At 36.2% G+C, this 18,868-nt stretch overlaps 1 protein-coding gene and 1 non-coding gene across 4 annotated transcripts in view; one reads left to right on the forward strand and one right to left on the reverse strand.

The window, feature by feature from the left end:
- The window catches only part of RALYL (RALY RNA binding protein like), a 751,148-nt gene that overhangs the window by 601,972 nt on the left and 130,308 nt on the right, over window positions 1-18,868 (reverse strand). The gene's annotated exons all lie outside the window — the stretch shown is intronic.
- LOC125130218 (U6 spliceosomal RNA) lies at window positions 1,420-1,522 on the forward strand. The gene has a single exon (XR_007135710.1). It is a non-coding gene; the product is annotated as a U6 spliceosomal RNA (small nuclear RNA).

Below are 18,868 nucleotides of genomic sequence, written 5' to 3' on the forward strand. Positions count from 1 at the left end.
CTCAGCTCTTCTGCTTGTTTGATTTTTAAACTGTAATACATAACATTATTGTGAGAATTGGATAAAATCCATGTAAAGTGCTTCCACAGTTGCCAGTGTAAGTTGTTGATACAGAAGAGAAAGGGGCAACAGCTAAACTGTTCTGGTTGAATCACCTAATTTGCGGACCTAGCCCCAAAGAGATGAAGATGTAAATACTAAAGAGACTACCTGGGATCCTCAGCAAATAAAAGGGGTTTTAGGCCCTGGCTCCTGGTAGGATCTAAGAATATGACAAAATTCAGGTAAGAAAGCAAATCCAAGAGAAGTCAGCAAAATATGGACTCTAAATGGTTGCCTCCTAGACCTGGTGGTGCCAAGACGCTAATTTCAGAGACAGTGAGCCCAAGGCTTAGAACAGGAAATCTAAACCACTGGCATTGGGCTGCTCTGCCCTGCCCAGCCAGTCACAGGGCTGCCTGAAGAACCCGGAAGAACTCAGCCTGCAGGTGGGGGCAACTTTAACCATAGGTGAGTGGACGGGGAAGGTCAGAACTCTCCACATAACTCATGATAAATTGCATACAAACACACTGCACCCACATACATACACACTGCATGCACGTGTGCACACACACACACACACACACACAAACTTTCTATCACGGACCCAGAACCTATAAACAAGTTGATTCTCAGCAAGTATTTGTAGGATTGGATTAAACATAAATTGAATGCTTTTGAGAAGCCGCCGGAACACCATTTTCTTGTTATTTTGAACTCCAGAAAAATGCTGAAGGTCGATAAAGCAGTAAAAGTTCCTGGTGGTTTAATTGCCTGGCATTGTGCGATGATTTGCTCAGTTCTATCCAGATACTTCTATACATTCAAGGGACAACTGACTGGGTAAAATAACTAACTTTATAAAGTGATGTTCAAGATAATCAAGCTGCAAAATGGCCTGAGAGGAATGGATGTCAGTGGGACATTTAATGAGCTCTCGCAAGGTGACCTGAACTGGAACAGCGGTAAATAGAGGCTATAGGAAAAAAATGCATGCAAGACAATTTCAAGCTCCATCATAGCTTCAAACAGTAAATTCAGTCTCTGGAAGAGCCCCAGCATTTGACAAGATGGCCTGGCACAAAGATACCAAATGGTAAGATCTTTACTCAAAAGTGATTTTGGCAACAGCCTGAGAAGCAAAGCCGCAGACACTAACTCTCTGCAGAGAAGCAGCTAGAGTTGCCAATTTCAGTCAAAGCTAAGCAACACAAATGATACAGGACTAAAATATTCACATACTTTATTTTCTTCAGCTCAGAGAGCAGACAATAGGGGTATATGCCCTTGCCTGGATTAGAACCGAGGTGAACCTATAGGTAAAAAGTTTTAGAAAAAAATAAGAAGAATGAGTTAGATTAAAACTAAACAGGACCAGTGCTTGCTTCGGCAGCACATGTACTAAATTTGGCACAATACAAAGGTTAGAATGGCCCCTGCACAGGATGACATGCAAATGTGTGAAGTGTTCCATATTTTTGCACAGGGAATAATTTCCAGTCTCTTGGGATAGACCATGATGGAAGATAATATGAGAAAGGAAATGTATATAAATGTATGACCAGGGAGTTCCCATCACGGCTCAGGGGTTAATGAATCTGACTAGCATCCATGAGGATGCAGGTTCGATTCCTGGCCTCACTCAGTGGGTTAAATGATTCGGTGTTGCTGTGAGCTATGGTGTAGGTCACAGACACAACTCAGATCCCGCATTGCTGTGGCTGTAGTGTAGGCTGGCAGCTACAACTCCGATTCTACCCCTAGCCTGGGAACCTCCATATATCATGGGTGTGGTCCTAAACATGCCAAAAAAAAAAAAGCAAAAAAAAATGTATGACTGAATCATTTTGCAGCACAATAGTAATTGGCATATCATTCTAAATAAGCTATACTTTAATGAAATAAAAAATAATTTAAAAAAAACAAAAACAAAACATAAAGAGGAACAGATTCTAACTAAGCAACAAGGAACAGGATATTCACCTTAGAGAATTAGATTAGAAAGGCTTCTCTGAAGCCTAGAATCACAGATGGAGCAATAATAGATAGAAAACAAGTTCACTAATGCTTAGGGGAAGAATGAGAAACCTTAACATAGGAAAGGTTAGAGATACCAGAGAAGAGATTTGGATGGGGTGTCAGAGAATGGCCAAATAAAGAACCTATGCAAGAAAGATGACAAATGGAAAATAAATGGGAAGGACAGCAAAGTGAAGAAGTCAAGAGCTTAGAGTTCTTAACAAGACGGAGGGCCCAAAAAAATACACCAGTAGTAACCACACTTGTTACAGATACTCCATACATATCAATTCCTTATTATTAGAATTTCTATTTGTGTATACTCTTGTGTGTTCCAACGTGTTTACTTTCAAGCTATGGGACAGTATTAATTTTCAAGTCTCCAATAAAATCAATATATTGGCATAAAAATTCCAGGCCTGAAAGAAACATTAGAAACTTTCATTTATCAATTTCCCCTACAATAAGAATAACCATTGATATAACACATATTTATTAAATCTCTACTGTAAATATAAATACACTCTTAAAATAAACAGTAATCACTTATATAAATCAACATGCAGTGATAAAAATTATGTTTAAAGAAAAGCTAGACACCATGAATAGAAGCATTTGAAGTTGTACAGCCATCTGAATTCATCAGATCTAGTCAGATGCTGGATATCAATTTATTAATTTTCATATTTTAAAACATTAAGGAATGTAATGTTTTATTCCTAATTATTATTACTGCAATATTTTATTCCTTATTAATATTGTATTATTTTATTCATCATTATTATTATTACTTATTGAGTAAATAGCTGCCCCAGAGCCAGGAACCTCACCAAGGGCTATGGCTACAAAGGAAGATAAAATCGAGCCTTGTCCTTAACAAACTTCATTCTAGGGTGGAAACATCTAAGCAAGCAAACCATTGCATTTGGAGTAATTATGGATAAGTGAAATAACAGAAATGAAGAGAAGGTACAGCCATCGTCTCAAGAAAGGAAAAATTCATGCAGATTGGAGGGTTGAATGAAGGCTTCACAGAGGACAGGCAGAGGTAAAGTAGTAACAGGTAACCTGGAAAATTGCTGCCCAGTACATGGCACCTGAACTGTGCCATAGCACACATCAGAGTTACAGTTATTAGGTCATGTCCTCGCTAGCCTCTGTACATCCCCAAGGGTCGGATGGGGTCTTTCCAGCTCACTGATACTTAACACCAGCATCTAGCACAGGGCCTGGCTCCTTGTCGGCACTCAATTTCCAATACTGGATAAGGGAAGAAATGTTCTTGCATATGGTAAAGTATGGAAACAACAAAAAATTGAAAGAAGAGGGGCTTAAGAGGGACAGGCTTGAGGGTATTTTCAAAGAAGAAATTTGTCACATTCAAAAAAAAATGTAGACTTCAAAAGGTGATATGTCAACCAATAAAATTAATTAATTACTTAGGGGAAGACATGAAAAGACCCAAAAGACCACAAAAGATGCCATTGTGACAAGTGTAAGGATTGGATAGGAAAAGACTTAGCTACCTCAGCAGGGTAAAATACAATAAAATTTTACTTCACTTCTATGATTATGTTTTTTTTCCAAACTGCCTTTGGTAGGAAGGCTAATATTTTCTAATGCAAAGGACACCAGTACCATTGAGATAAAAGGCTCTAGGAACATCTTCCTAAGTAACATGAAACAGGAAGCTATAGTTGGTGACTATACCCAGCCTAGTACACCCCAAGACTATATTCCTTTTGCCTCCCAAATAATTTTAATATAACAAGGCAAGTGCTATTCTGGTTAAACTGCAATCACATGTTCCTTACTTATGTCATTTATTCACTTAGGTCACTGCCTGGCCCCTGAAAGTATTTAAGGATGCTATCCTACTTTATATACTCATTTTTAAAACAAGATAGAAAAAGAAAACTGTAAAATTTTAAAGTATGTGGGATGGAAATCCTATAAAATTGGATTGTGATGATCATTGTACAACTATAAATGTAATAAATTCATTGAGTAATTTAAAAAAATAAAAACAAATTAAAATAAAATTTAAAAGTATGGTAGCAGTATTGCTTTTGAAAAACAACAGTTTTATAATTTTATGTAACAAAACATGTTTTTCTTGATTAAATGTCAGAATTACAAGCATTTCTTAATAGGTTAATTTGTATTATGCTTAATCAGAAACTCCTCTGTGAGATCATGGATTACAACTGCTATAAAATATAAACCAAAGAAGAAGTAAGTTTCTTTTCAAAGCTCCTTCCCACTGTGGCAAATGCCTTTATAAAAATGAAATTCTTGTTACACAAGATCACATTTTTAATGATATATAAACATTTTAAGAAGTACTATGCATTTTAATGTGAAATTGGACACACTGGGGATTTTCATAAATGCAATCAGGAAACCAACTGCCATATCTTAGTGTAGGTTCCATATGATGACATTAAAATTTTTATGTAAGTTGTTCCCATTTTATTTTTAATTGTGAAAACATATCAGATTATGGTTAATCATCTGTTTGGATGGAGTTTTTTTTTTTTTTAAGAGAGCGAGAATTAAGAAAAGGAAAATTATTTCAAGTCAGAGTAGAATTAATTTATTCCTTTAAATATTTCAGCTACAAAATATAAGATTGCTTATTCTGTTTGGCCTTCTAGTTTTTCAATTTTGTATTATTTACATGAGCCTTTGCTGAGCCAGGTTGAACGGGATCAATGTCAGGATTGATAAATGTATGTACTTTCTTTGCTTTTCAAAGTGCAAAGAGGATGTAACCAATATTCTGAGTAAGCACAGCAATGCTTATCTGCATTGCTGAAGGTCTTCAAAAGTCCCATAAATTGTGAGAAATTGACAGAACTAATATTTCATACCACTGTGAATGTAACTTGCCAATAGTATAAAGCTACAGACAGTAAATATCCTTTGTGCCTTTTTGTGAGAGGATTTTCCTATGAAATTTCATTAAGAGCTAACCTATATAATTATCTCTTTAAAATACACCCCTTTAATAGAGATTATTCTTTAATGACAGGACTCACAGTTATCAATTTCTGATCCACTTTAAATGCACAGTTATTTAATTATTTCTTCTAGGATGCCTAGCAAACAATCAATGGTTAAGCATTTTATATCACTTTTTTAAGAGTTTCTTTGCATTTGAGACATGCGTATACTTCACTGAGACCCTTGTTTCAAATTCCAAACAGTAGCAAAAGCTAGAAGACTGACTGGATTCTTCTTATCTGTTAACCATTACATATAGTGTTTACAGCTAGGACAAAACACCAGCTTCAATGGACTTTCCCATCCAGATCATTTATTTTTCTGTAATATACTAATATACCAAAGGAAACTAAAGCAAAGCACAGCTTGACTAACAAAATATTACTGAGGCATGAAAAAGTGACCTGAGATGAATCTAAATTACTTTGGCTGGCTGGGTCCCACTGTACCATAACAAGGAGTAATTGGTATATGAAGCCTAGGTCAAATGTTTATTCAGTAAGCAATTATGGAAACCCTTGGCTTATCCATCACCATTTGGAAATAAACATTTATGTCAGTGATTTTTTTGGGGGGGGGTTTGGCGATAGAAACTCACTCCTTAAACTCTAAAGCTTTTGGTTTGTTTAGTTTTCATTTTCTGTGAAATGTATTAAATATTTCCCTGTGCTGATGACTTCAGAGATTAATGTATGTAGACTGTTCTCATACTAAATGACTGGTCTCATACTAAGTAACTTGGGATGACTAAGCTTTTTGAGTTTTACAGATATATGTGTACATATATATATTGTTTTGTCTTTTTGTCTTTTTAGGGCCACACCCATAGCGTATATAGGTTCCCAGGCTAGAGGTGGAATCAGAGCCATCGCTGCTAGCCTACACCACAGCCACAGCAATGCAGTATCTGAGACACACCTGAGACTTACACCATAGCTCACGGCAATGCCAGATTCTTAACCCACTGAGCAAGGCCAGGGATTAAATCCGCATCTCATGGATACTAGTCAGGTTTGTTAACCACTGAACCACAACGGGAACTCCTATTTGGAAACAGTGTTCTATACCTTCATTCACTGTCAAAGTGTTGTTAAAAATTTTTGCCATTGTGAATTTGCCTGACTTTATAACAGGCTTTTTTTTATTTTTAGCTTTTTAAAAATTTTCTTAGCAATGGTGTTCTGAGTAATAGGGTTTGGTTCTCCTCTAGGGTAAAGTATATCAATTTTATTGCGTGTGTGTGTGCATGGATGTGTGTGTGTGTTTATATTGCATTTAACTTTTCAGTGCAGTCCAATTGACAATATTTTTCCTTATCTCTGTATTGATAATAATAATAATAATAATAGCACCTACTCTTACCAGGGGCCATGTTCTATGTTAATCACATTACATATGTAGCCTAATTAAATCCTCATTACAATTCTGTGAGGTATAACCTATTATTGCCTACTATATTTTTTACGCATGGGAAATCTGAGGAAAAAGATATTAAGTGAATTTTCCACATTCCCACTGCATTTAGTGTTAAGAGCCAAAACTCAACAACCCAAGGCTGTCTGACTCCAAAGACTCTACCTTTAATAACTTTCAGATGATATGTATTATTGAAAAGTGACTTGACTAGGGATTTCAAAATAAGTGAAGCATATCGTTTTTACAATTAGTTCATACTGACACATGATTATAGGTATATAAATGTAAAACTGATTTTTATTTAGACAAAAGTTCAAAAAGGAAAATACTGGAGTTCCCTGGTGGCACAGCAGATTAGGGATCCAGTGTTAACACTGCACTGGTTCACGTCGTAGCTGTAAAGCAGGTTCCATCCCTGGCCAGGGAACCTCTGCATGCTGCAGGTGCTGCCACAAGTAAAAAAGAAAAAGAAAAATATGAAGCACTTACTATGTGTTAGGTGCTTAAGGGACTGCATGTCTACTAATATCATTTATATCTCAAGCAACAATTATCTCAAATTTAGAGTCAGGCAAACTGAGTTCAAAGAGCTAGAATTTTAACACAGAATTTCTACATGCTAACCTGCATGTTTAAGCAAGAGGAAGGTTACCATGATTATGTAATAATAGAGACCATGCCACATAAATATATTTGAGAAAAAAAGATAATAGTCTAGAAAAGGCAAGGCTTAGCAGACATGACACCTGTCTCATTAAGTGAAGGAGTGATTGATTGCATGGAGAAGCTCCAGATTTGCTTGAGGTTTTCCTGCTAGCAGTACTAAGAAAGGCCAAAAGTAGATTTCAGCTAACTGCTAGTTTCCTTATCATGTCTCTATGCTAACAGAGGGGTTCTTTTCTAGTCCCTCCAATGCTGTATATCAGTGGTTCCAATGTATGTAGCAGACTAAGTTACAATTTTGTTCTCATGGGCAAATGGGAAATCACAAGACTTGGGACTGAATTGACCGCAATTCCCCCTCAGCCCAGGGTTAACCTGGGTTAATCATGTCTGTCCTAGACTGGGTTTCAGTGTTCTTTTGGTATGTGGTGCTCTTTGGCCCGTGTGGTGTTTGAAGTTATTCCTTAATGATTTGTGAACTCATCTGTGCCTGCATAAAAGATGTTATATTTTATTTAGACTGTCTAGGCTCTTATTGGTAGTCATTTCAGCTTACCAATTTTGACATATTTCCAGGAGCATCAAAATGAAATTCCTTGAAAAACAGTAATGTTCTATAAGAACATTAATTATCATTATTATTTCTATTAGCAGGGTTCAAAATTATCATTACTGGAAGTTTGCCTGAAGATATAGACAACTAGCAATGAGACAATATGTGAGTTATAATTGGACTTCTTTTTTTCAGGGTAATATTATATAGAATCCCAGAGCATAAAACAGATTAAAGAAGGCTGGTTGATTTGAAAGTCTTAAAGCAGCTGTACATGCAGTTTCATTGCCACTCAAAGTTTATAATAGAGTTCTGGTTTTAATAAAAATCTTAATATATAATGTTTTGCCAGAGAATGAGTTGGGTTAATAACGCTAATAACACATAATCAGTTCCAAGGTGTTTTATGCATTCCAGCACCAGAGCTAATTTCAGCCTTTCAGATTTATTAAAATACAACTCCTGATTAATTGATCTGACCATGTTCAGTTCTCTTTGGATAATTCTTATTCCACATACTTCCATGTTCCTAATCCAGTTAGATTAATTTCTTTCTATCACTTAGGAAATCGGTACTATATATTAAAGCAAGTGTCTGCACAATGGCCCACTCTGTGACTAGCATCTCTATGTAACTTCCCTCACATCTAAAATGGTGCATAAACTTCCCATTTCACAGAATTTCTAAGCAGATTAAGGCTGTAAAAATATTATGTAAAGTTTAAAAGAAGCTGAAGAAATATAAGGTATCTTCTATTCGTTAAAATAATTTGCATTAAAAAACAACAAAGAGAAGCATTTCATATCAAAACACTTTTAAATCATCTCTAATTTCTTGGTGCACTCATTTACCCTGTTAGCCAGGGCAGAGTTTCACTTTCTTCTTTGCCCAGTGTGTATAACCATGGTACATAACATGACACTGGAACTTACCAAGCATCTAGTGAATGTGAGCCTCTATATTATCTTCCCTTAGAGGAAAAGTTAATGGTAAAACAGAGAGGAAAGAGAAAACTCTATGAGCTTAACAGGTGAGTTGAGTATCTTTTACCAGGTGTATCGCATGCCTATTTACAAAAGTAAGGAATCTGTCAGTTTGATGAAGTACAACTCACAATTCATTAGTGTTGAACACAGAAGAAGTATTCCACATCAAAAATGACTGCTGAAATATTCACAATTACCAGCTGCTCAGAAACCATTTTATAGGGATAAAAAACATGTCACATTTAATTTATCAGATGCTTTCTACTGTCATACTTTTCTTTCGTTCAATGTACTGAAAAGTTATAAAAACAACTCCAGTCTCGCTGTAGCCATGTACAGACATTAAGAATAACACAAATCCATTATCTACCACAATATAATTCTGTCTACATGGATGAATAATCTTCTACAGCTTCTTTACACTCAATTCTGAATTAAGTATTCCTTTAAAGATATTTGAATACACAAATCAGTATCTCTATTAGAAAACTACCATTTCAATACAAAGAAAAAAAAAACACATTCATTCCTGAAGCTATATTCCTTGAATGAGCTGGCATGATTAGCTACATTTCTATGGTGACTACAATAGGAAACATCATCAGAAAAATAATGCTGTATTAATTTTCTAACAACATTGAAATGAATCAATATGCATGCAAACACTTGTGAAAATAAAATAGTAGTAGTCCAGCTTTCCACTGCATGCAATGCTGTGATTGCAGGCTTCAGGTAAAAGTGTAATTATGAAATTAACCCTTTGCAAAGATTATCTGCCATTAGACACCTCCAACTGCTGTGACACACACTAACTCTACTTTGAAAAGCCCAAAAATAAGCAGACTAAAACAATCGTATACACACACACAGTATAATTATTCCCAAATAAAAACAAATGAGCAAGCCAACAATAATCCATATGTAGTTTTCAGTCTTGTACTGAATCCATTATAAGCAGTATAGTGTTCAGACTAGTGCCTACGGAGGGCTTTGGTCTGCTGGGTTCTGCAAAGTGTACAATGAGCATCATTAATGCTCCACAGCACCACAAGTCACTGGTGCAGTCCAGCATAGACCCTTAACGGGTAGCCCTCACTTTCTACTGCCAGTGTCAGCAGCAGTTATATTTATGGCTCTATTTATCATCAGAAGTCGCTTAAAACCATGAAAAAGAAATGAGGCCTATATCTATAAGAGTCTGTCATCTAAAGAAACTTGAAAATTTCTTAATAATTACAGAGTTGTCTTATTTTCAAATAATAATTCAACCACTCTACAAGGATCTACCAGAACACTTAGCTTTTTATATACTTTAAAAATATCTTATCCAGTCGCCAAGGCAAACAGAATATGAAATAAAATATTAATATCTATCCTTCCAATAAATATATTCATACTTGTTGCAAAAAGCATTTTTCTAATACCAGGCTATAATTTGAGGGAAAAAGTAAGAAAATTTAAAGAAAGAAAAAATAAAGGAAGGAAAATAATATAAGCATGGGTTGTATCTATAGACAAAACATGGATCTTGCAGTTTTGCATATTTTCTAGGGATGAACAACCATATTATCTCTAGTGAATATGGCAGTCATCATGAGACAGGCTGGGACCTGGGACCTGGGACCTGGGACCTCAGACCCTTTGCTGCAGTGGCTATAGTGCTTGTACCTAGACAAACATATCCTCAAGCAAAAAAATACAAAGAAACTACAAGGGACTAAAAATAACTGCATATAGGGTTCCAATGGAGGCTAAGCAGATAAGAACCTAAATAGTATCCATGAGGATACTGTTTAGACCCTGGCTTCGCTCAGTGGATTAAGGATCCAGTGCTGTGTGGTATAGATCTTAGATTCGGCTTGGATCTGGTGTTGCTATGGCTGCAGCGCAGGATGGCAGCTGCAGCTCCAATCTGACCCCTGGCCCAAGAACTCTCCTTTGCCGCACAAAAAAATTATATAATAAAATAAAATAGAATACTGTGTGCGTGCAAGTTGGGGCAAATTATGAGCATGCAGATACAAAAGGGGTAAGAGCAGGGTACTACACATGCTCCCTGCATTCAATCTATCTCAGCCACCCCTCTGACCCGAACCCTGGACCTACCCCTCGCTTCACCCCATGTAAGGAACCAGCTTGTCCCTCCTTGGGAAGCAAGTGAGTTAGCAAGGGAAACTCTTGCTTGTTTTTGCTTCCCTCTGCTGTGGCAGAAGCCCCAGTAAAGCCTTGCCTGAATTTCTTGCCTGGCCTCTTATCAATTTCTATTGATTAAGAAAGGACAAGAACCCAGTCAGTAACAAGAATACATTGTTTAAGTGGCCAGAAAGAGGAGAGATGATGTTGTAATCAGAAGTTCTAGCGAGAAATCACTGAAGAGCTAGATGAGCTCCACCGGAGCCTGCTTTAACTCAGTAGAGTCCAAGGAGGAGCCATAACAGTGAAGTATGGCTTTCCTCCCTGTTGCCCCTCCCCTCTCCCCACTGCTAACCCAGGAACTGCTAACCCAGGAAGTGAGGCTCAAGAGATAATGGCGTAAAGGAGAGGCCATGATGGGAAGGGTGAAGATGTCTGGAGGCACAGAAAATAATCTGACCTTATATCTATTTCCCTTCACAGGAATCTAGGCCAAAGCAGGCCTGAATTGGAAATGAGGAAAGGGCTTCTTAACTTTGGACAGGTTTAGAATTTTGACTTTAAATGAGAATGGACCAGTGACTGCACTGACAGAACAAAACATCAAAGGTTTAAAATTTATTTTTAATAATGCCTAAACTGTCAGGGTCAAGAAAGACAAAGCCTGAAGAATTAAGGTAGAATAAAGATGCGTGACAACTTAATGCAATGCATAATCCTGTACTGGATTCTAGATTTGGATAAAAGAAAAAAACTATAAGGCTACTTAAAAAAAAAAAAGTGATGAAATTTATATGCACATAATGTATTAAACAATAGTATTATATAACTTATGAACTTTATTTTTATATATTTAATTATAGATAATTTAATATAGTATCAAATTTTAAATTAAAATTAAATGTGATTTAATGTACAATTAAATTACATTACATTATATGTTTATTTTTCTAAATTTCTAATTATGTAAACCAATATCTTAGTTCTTAGAAAATACGTGCTAAAGGATTTACATATAAAGAAATACGAGGTTTGCAATTTAACCTATTGTAAAATAATAATATCTCAAAAACATTGATATGAGTACATGTGTGTTAATACAGAATAGTAAAGTAAATGAGAGAGAATGTAAATAACTGCTGGATCTAGGTAAAGGATATATAGTGCCATTTGGTGCACCTTCTTAAAAGATTGCCATCACATAAAAATACAAAGTCACAAGGAAGTGAGAAATGGGGGCTATTTTCTAGTCTTTTGTCTCTTTCACCTACCAAAGAGGATCAAGGTAAGAACTGAAGATTTCCTATTTTCAGGCCGAGTTTCTCCAGATAGGATAATTAGGGCAAGGTTAAATTTTGTAATGGAGGAAGTGTCTACTCCAAGTAACACATCTGGGTCCAGGGAGGGAGGTTTGGAGCAAGTATTTGTGGAAGAAGGAGGATGATCAGGTTGTGCTTAAGAGATGGACCCAGAGACTCCTTTCTCTCCTTTCCTTCCCTAATGTCCTGGCCAGCTTGGTTTGCCATAATATAAGGCCTATAGTCAGGGTGGCTTAAACAACAGAAATATATTCTGTCACAGTTCTAGAGGCTAGAATTCTAAAATCAAGGTGTTGGCAAGGTAGGTCTATAATTTTGAGGGAAGGAACTGTTGACTCTTTTTTTTTTTTAAAGTGAAAAAAAAAAATCACTCTACATCTAACTAAAGAGGACCACACTAGTAAAGTTAATAACTGTAGACACAGGGATTTATAGGACTGAGTAGTATTTGGAATACTCCAAGACAGGATATTTTCATAGGATGCTTTATTCAGCAGCAGCATCAACTGTGCTAATATGGAAGGGCAATCAGATGCCAGCTTATAGTCTACAGTCTTCAAGACGGTTGACTTTGGAATGTAAAGCTAGAGCAATAACTTTTCTCATTAGTCAACCCAGAATCTGGGAATCCATAGTCCCACTCATCAAATTCATATCTCAGGTGACTGTGGTAGCCTCTTATTACAAAAACTATGGGTTCACCTCTAACTTCCCAAAATGATGTATTTTGCCTCAATGTATTAAGATGAGGTCATATTTACGGCAAATTTTTCTTTTAATATGACCTCACTTCTGAATGAAACCACTTCTGATGTTTACTTTACATGTGATTTTTCTAAGTTGACCAAGACTAATTGTTATGCCATCTGTTCCTGACAATATATTTTAACAAATCAGAAATAAGAGAGCTTAAGTCTACATTCTCTGAACATAGATAAACATGTTGCTTTTGTTCTGTTTTGTTTCTAACAATTCATTGAAAAGAGGCAGGAGGGAAACTTCTTCCTACAGACAAGTGAGTTTGATTTGTTTTCTTTTTTACCAAGTTCCTTGGATAGACAAAGCTGAACTCTCTCATTCCACAGATCAAAACAGGTTGGAGGATAGTTATATCGTAGAAATGATGCTGAAAATTACCTGGACTATAGTATCAATCAAGGGACTGCAGAAAGTAGAGAATATTCAAACGTATTCTATGATGTTGGCATGCAGGTTGAAAACACTAAAAGTTTATTCTACATTTTCCCACATTAATCCCATTAATCAATGACATATTATTTAAATATAAACCTAAAAAGAAATGTTCTTGAGTTCCCACTGTGGTGCAGTGAGTTAAGAATCCAACCACAGCAGCTTGGGTCACAGCAAAGGCATGGCAGTGGTGGGTTAAAGGATCCAGTATTGCTGCAACTGTGGCATAGGTCACAGCTGTAGCTCACATTTGATCCCTGGCCCATGAACTTCCATATGCCATTGATGCAGCCATAAAAAGTAATAAATAAATAAAAATGTTCTACTGTGATTAATACCTTTAACTCTAGAAGAATGGCCTAAAAATAATTCTTTCTTCAAAATCCAAGTCCCCTGTTGTACCCAGAGTCAATGCAGAGATAATTAATTCTACAAAAGTAGGGATAGAACAAGTCAAAGATTACCTACATATACGATGTCCATGCAAACAGTATGGAATTTAAAAAGCAGAATGTAGGTGTCAAAGTGAAAAGATATTCAGCTTGACAGGAACCAAATTATCAGGAAATGGGAATTCTCCCATGTGAATACCAGACAGCTCATTAGCAGCTCCACTGAGGGTAATGGAGATAAAGCCAATGAATTCAACTCTCCACCTGCCAATACTGGTTTTTTTTTTCTTTCATGATCAAATATATACATGATTTAAAATACTGACTATGGTAAGATAAAAATGTTGAAATCTTTTTTTTTTTCTTTTTGTTTTTTAAAGATAAAACAGATAAAAAGAGAGCTAGCTTCTCTGGTCAAATTCTTAAAAAAAAAAAATCACTCTTGAGGTGAATATTTTAGGGGATTATCTACATTAGAAAGCAGGCAAGCATTGGAGTTCCCATTGTAGCTCATGGGTTAAGAACCCGACTAGTATCCATGAGGATGTAGGTTCAATCCCTGGTCCTGCTCAGTGGGTTAAGGATCTAGCATTGTCGTGAGCTGTGGTGTATGATGCAGCTGCAGCTCTGATTCAACCCCTAGCCCAGGAACTTACATATTCTGCAGGTGTGGCCAAAAAACAGCAAAAAGCAAAAGCAAAAAAAGCAGGTGAATATTAAATTTTCCAAATACAGCTATAACAACTCCATTTCCCACATAAGCCATTTGACTCAATTCTAGAATGTTAATAAGCTCATCTCATCCAAACTGGAACATGTCAAAATTTTTTTCTGAAAATGGAGTCTGCAATCTTCCTAGACCAACCCAACTATATTAGGGAGGAGATCATTACTGACCCAGCTAGATAAGGAAAATAAGGAAAATCTCTATGGATTAGTATTAGGGAAATAGGGGTAGACAGTGAGTGGTCATTTCAAGATCAAAAGTTAAAAGACTTTATAGGTCTCTCCTGATATTTTTCTATTTTGGCTATTATTAAGATGTATGCATAATTTTCCCTATTAGACTGAGAACTTTCTAAGGACAGACTCTGCTTTTAATTCACCTTAATAGTTTCCATTGTGACTCACACAAGGTGTTTTTTTGTTGTTGCTGTTGTTTTGTTTTTGTCTTTTTTTTTTTTTTAGGGCCACACCTGTGGCATATGGAGGTTCCCAGGTTAGGGTCAAATCGGAGCTGTAGCTACTGGCCAATGCCACAGCCACAGCAATGCAGAATCTGAGCCATGTCTGCAACCTACACCACAGCTCACAGCAACACCGGATCCTTAACCCACTGAGCAAGGCCAGGGATCAAACCTGCATACTGATGGATGCTAGTCCGATTCATTTCTGCTGAGCCACGATGGGAACTCTACACATGGGATGTTATTTATAAAAAGACCACTAATATTAAAAGACATCTCTGACTCTCAGGCCCTTCACTGGGCACTCTCACATGTCTTCTCACTGATAATCATGAAAGATGAATCAAAAACTAAATATTAGCACACAAAGTTAAGGCCATGAATTGGTTATTTAAAAGTGTAAATTCAGAGGGAAGGGAAAATGGGAAGTTATTAATTGCTAGGCATAAAGTTTCAGTGAGGTTAGATAAGTAAGTTCTTAGAGATCTGCTGTAAAACATTATACCTATAGTCAACCCTAATGTATTATTCATTTAAACTCTGTTGAAAGAACAGATCTCATATTAAGTGTTCTTACCACAAATTTTTAAAAGGTGTGAATTCAGAGTTAGGCTCCAGATCATTCTCCTGGCAGGGAAAAAAAAATCAAAAACAAAAAAATCAGTAGCACATAATTAATCATAGGTAATTGGAATCTAAAGTAGCTATGGCTATGATTCTGTAAAATATTTAAGAATATTTCTGTCTTCCTCTCCCCTTCAGGAAATTTTATTCCTTAACTCAATAAGGTAGAAGAGTATAATCTTCTTTTATGTCTACGTGGCATGAGATAAAAGGGCCACTGATGTATTTTTAGGGAAATCACCCAGGGACCTTCTATAAGATTTAATTTTATGGGTTCACTTCTGGATCTTAGTTTAGTTTCCAGGTCACCCCTCCTTCTCTCCAGCTCTTCTCTGAATCCCAAGAATGGCCTCTGGGGAGGCATCTTTGCTGCCATTATCCGAGCATGCTTCCTTTAGAGCCTTCTTAGCTCTTAGATCCTCTTCTAAAAGTCACTAGGAAGACAGACACTAGCAGCCAGCAATAAGAGGGAAATAGGTAGGAATTTAAAATAATAAACTAAGAGACACTAAAAAGGGGCATTCTTAAAAATCCGAATACTGCTATCAGTGTTCTTTAGGAAATATTAGCTTGTTCCTTCAATGATCATTTGGTTACTTGTTTTTTATTTCTACGATTTTTTTAAGGGATCAAAACATGCATAATATTTTTATTGGCATTTCTCATGCTCCTGAGTGTCTTCTCCTTTCCCTTTGCCTTACCTTTTCTTTTGAATGAGACTAGCTAAAAATTATGGGCACTGGATCAAACTTTGTAATATCCTTTCATTCTCCTTTCTCAAGCTGCAGGCCCTTCCACTTCTCATATGCCTTCTGTATTTTCTTGAGAATCTGACCCTGAAAGTACTAAAACTGAAGTATGTGATAGGTAACCGGACCCAAAAGGCTCTAAAAAAAAAAAAAGAAAGTGAGATGACACATCAAACTGACATTTTAACAAAATGTCCTTCTGTCTTACACACAAAAGTCATTGTCTTTTCCTTACAAGGAAAGACATTATTTGAGAAAGCCACATTGCCTACGGCACCAAGAGAAAGTTAAAATCCCAAAAGACATGGAAGGCAGAAAACTGTATATAAAAAGGAGATTGAAGAACTCCAAAATAAAAAAAGAAATTCCAAGTGTTGGAAGATGGGGTTATTAAATGGAGAGTTAAATAGCTTTGACTATTTTAAGAACTTCATAACATAAACATGTAATGTCACATGATTCAAATAATACAGCATATATCTATTTACAATAATGCATTGTAGAAGTTTAAGGAATCGTGATGATTCGTAATACTACAATTGTGACTTAATCATAAAAAAGATGGAATCTATGTGTTTAGTTACAGAATGTTATGCTGAATAAGGCAAGGCATATGTAATACATGTTAGAATTTATTCAGACACTGTCATTGATATGAGAAAATAAGACATTGATAAACCTCACTAACTTTATTCCTGGAGAGCTTAGTGCAGAAATAAATTTACTTTGGTGAAAAACACTTCAGGAAAATTTTTTTTCTTTTTACAGCTGCCCCTGCCAGCAGATGGAAGTTCCTGGGCCAGGGGTCACATTGGAGATGCAGCTACAAGCCTATGCCACAACCTCGGCAACACCAGATCCGAACCACATCTAGGATCTACACTGCAGCTTTTGGCAATGCCCAGATCTTTAATCCACTAAGCAAGGCCAGGGATCAAACCTGCATATTCACAGAGTACAAAGTCTCATCCTTAACCTGATGAGCCACAACAGGAACTCTGGGAAAAATTAATTTGCATAGACTTTTCTGTCAAGTTTTCCTTATTCAGAAGGCTTTCTTTATCCTTTCCATGTGCTCTGACTACGAATATAGCAGTGATTTCAGGATGCATAAAGAAGAACTAAGATGGCCTGAAGAAACATGGGGAGTCCCAGTTCACAGAGTCTATGACCTGTCTAAAAGAGCAGCTCCTTTAAAAGGTACTCTGGAGCCTTACTGCATCCAACTGATAGGAAGATTATTATAAGAACCTGATCCAGTGGCTCCAGAGTTACACATATCCTAACTGTATAAGATAAGATGAACACTCTTCTATCTGTGATTCAGACATACATGCTGTGGGCTACTGCTTCAATAGTAAAGATCACAGTTATAAATTAAATAATATTGAAATTACAGTGATGAATATTATGGTGACTAGCTGCTTGAATAGTTCCTAAAATATTATTGACATAAGCTCAGTCTCTGCAGCGATGTTTTGGTGAGCATGGATTTCATCTTAGGCATGATGATATGATACAGTGTCTTATGTACATTTCAGGAAATAGATATGCACTGTTCTTCCTGTCCATAGAGTGTAAGTACATTAAATTTCCTTATAAAATCCAGCTTAAAATATCACTGTCACTTCACCATTTTCAAGACAAAATACTATCCAATTTGCATAGCATACAATGCCCTCCATGGCCTTTCTCACCAGGCTCAACTCCTAAATCTTGTCCAAATGAACCTAATGGCTTAGTTTCATAGAAATTCTTGAAATTCCTCAAGTGTATCTCCATTTCTGTACCTGTGTACATGCTATTTTCTTTGCAATAGATGTTTAAAATGTTGGCTCCTGCCCCATGTATTAATTTCTCAACTCATGATTCAGTCCCCAACCACAGTTTGAAGAAATATGATTGAGGGAGAGAGTATGAGAAAGGAAGTGAGTCTTAGATAGAACTTTATGAAATCTAAAATTTAACTGCTAGTTTGGGGCAGATGAGCCTTCAAAGAGGAGAAAAATCCAGATACTTAGAGGTATGCTGGGAAGGAAGCAAAGGGAAGAGTATTTGGAAAAGAAACTATTATTTTTATTCATTCGTTACAATATAGTAGCCATTTGATGAATCCATTGTATAGTATTCTCCCAGCTCCCAGTGGATGACGTTAGTTATTTCTAGCTTGTTCTCAGTATCAACAATGCTGTCCTCACATGAGCCATCTTTAGACTCTTTTTCTGCTATGTCCTTAGCATAAGTTCCTATAAAATTATCAAAATGGGAATGTAAATAGCATAACACTTAAAATGTGGCATATATAGCCAAACTCTCTTCCAGAAAGACTAAAAACTGTACTCTTGGGAACAGAGGATTAGAGTGTTCATGTTTTTATGGACCCAAGCTACTAATGGAGCTAATAGTTTTTATTCACCTTTAAAATCAGATAAGTAGAAAAATCAGTATTTCATTAAGCTTTTAATTTGCATTTCTTTTATTCCAGTGAGGTTGTGCATTTTTTCACATATTTATTAGCTATTTGTATTGACACTGTGAATTTAAAATCCACATTTTTGGTCTAATTTCTGTTTAGATATGAGGCTTT

Source organism: Phacochoerus africanus, chromosome 6 (genome assembly GCF_016906955.1).
Source record: "Phacochoerus africanus isolate WHEZ1 chromosome 6, ROS_Pafr_v1, whole genome shotgun sequence".
Lineage (NCBI taxonomy): Eukaryota > Metazoa > Chordata > Mammalia > Artiodactyla > Suidae > Phacochoerus > Phacochoerus africanus.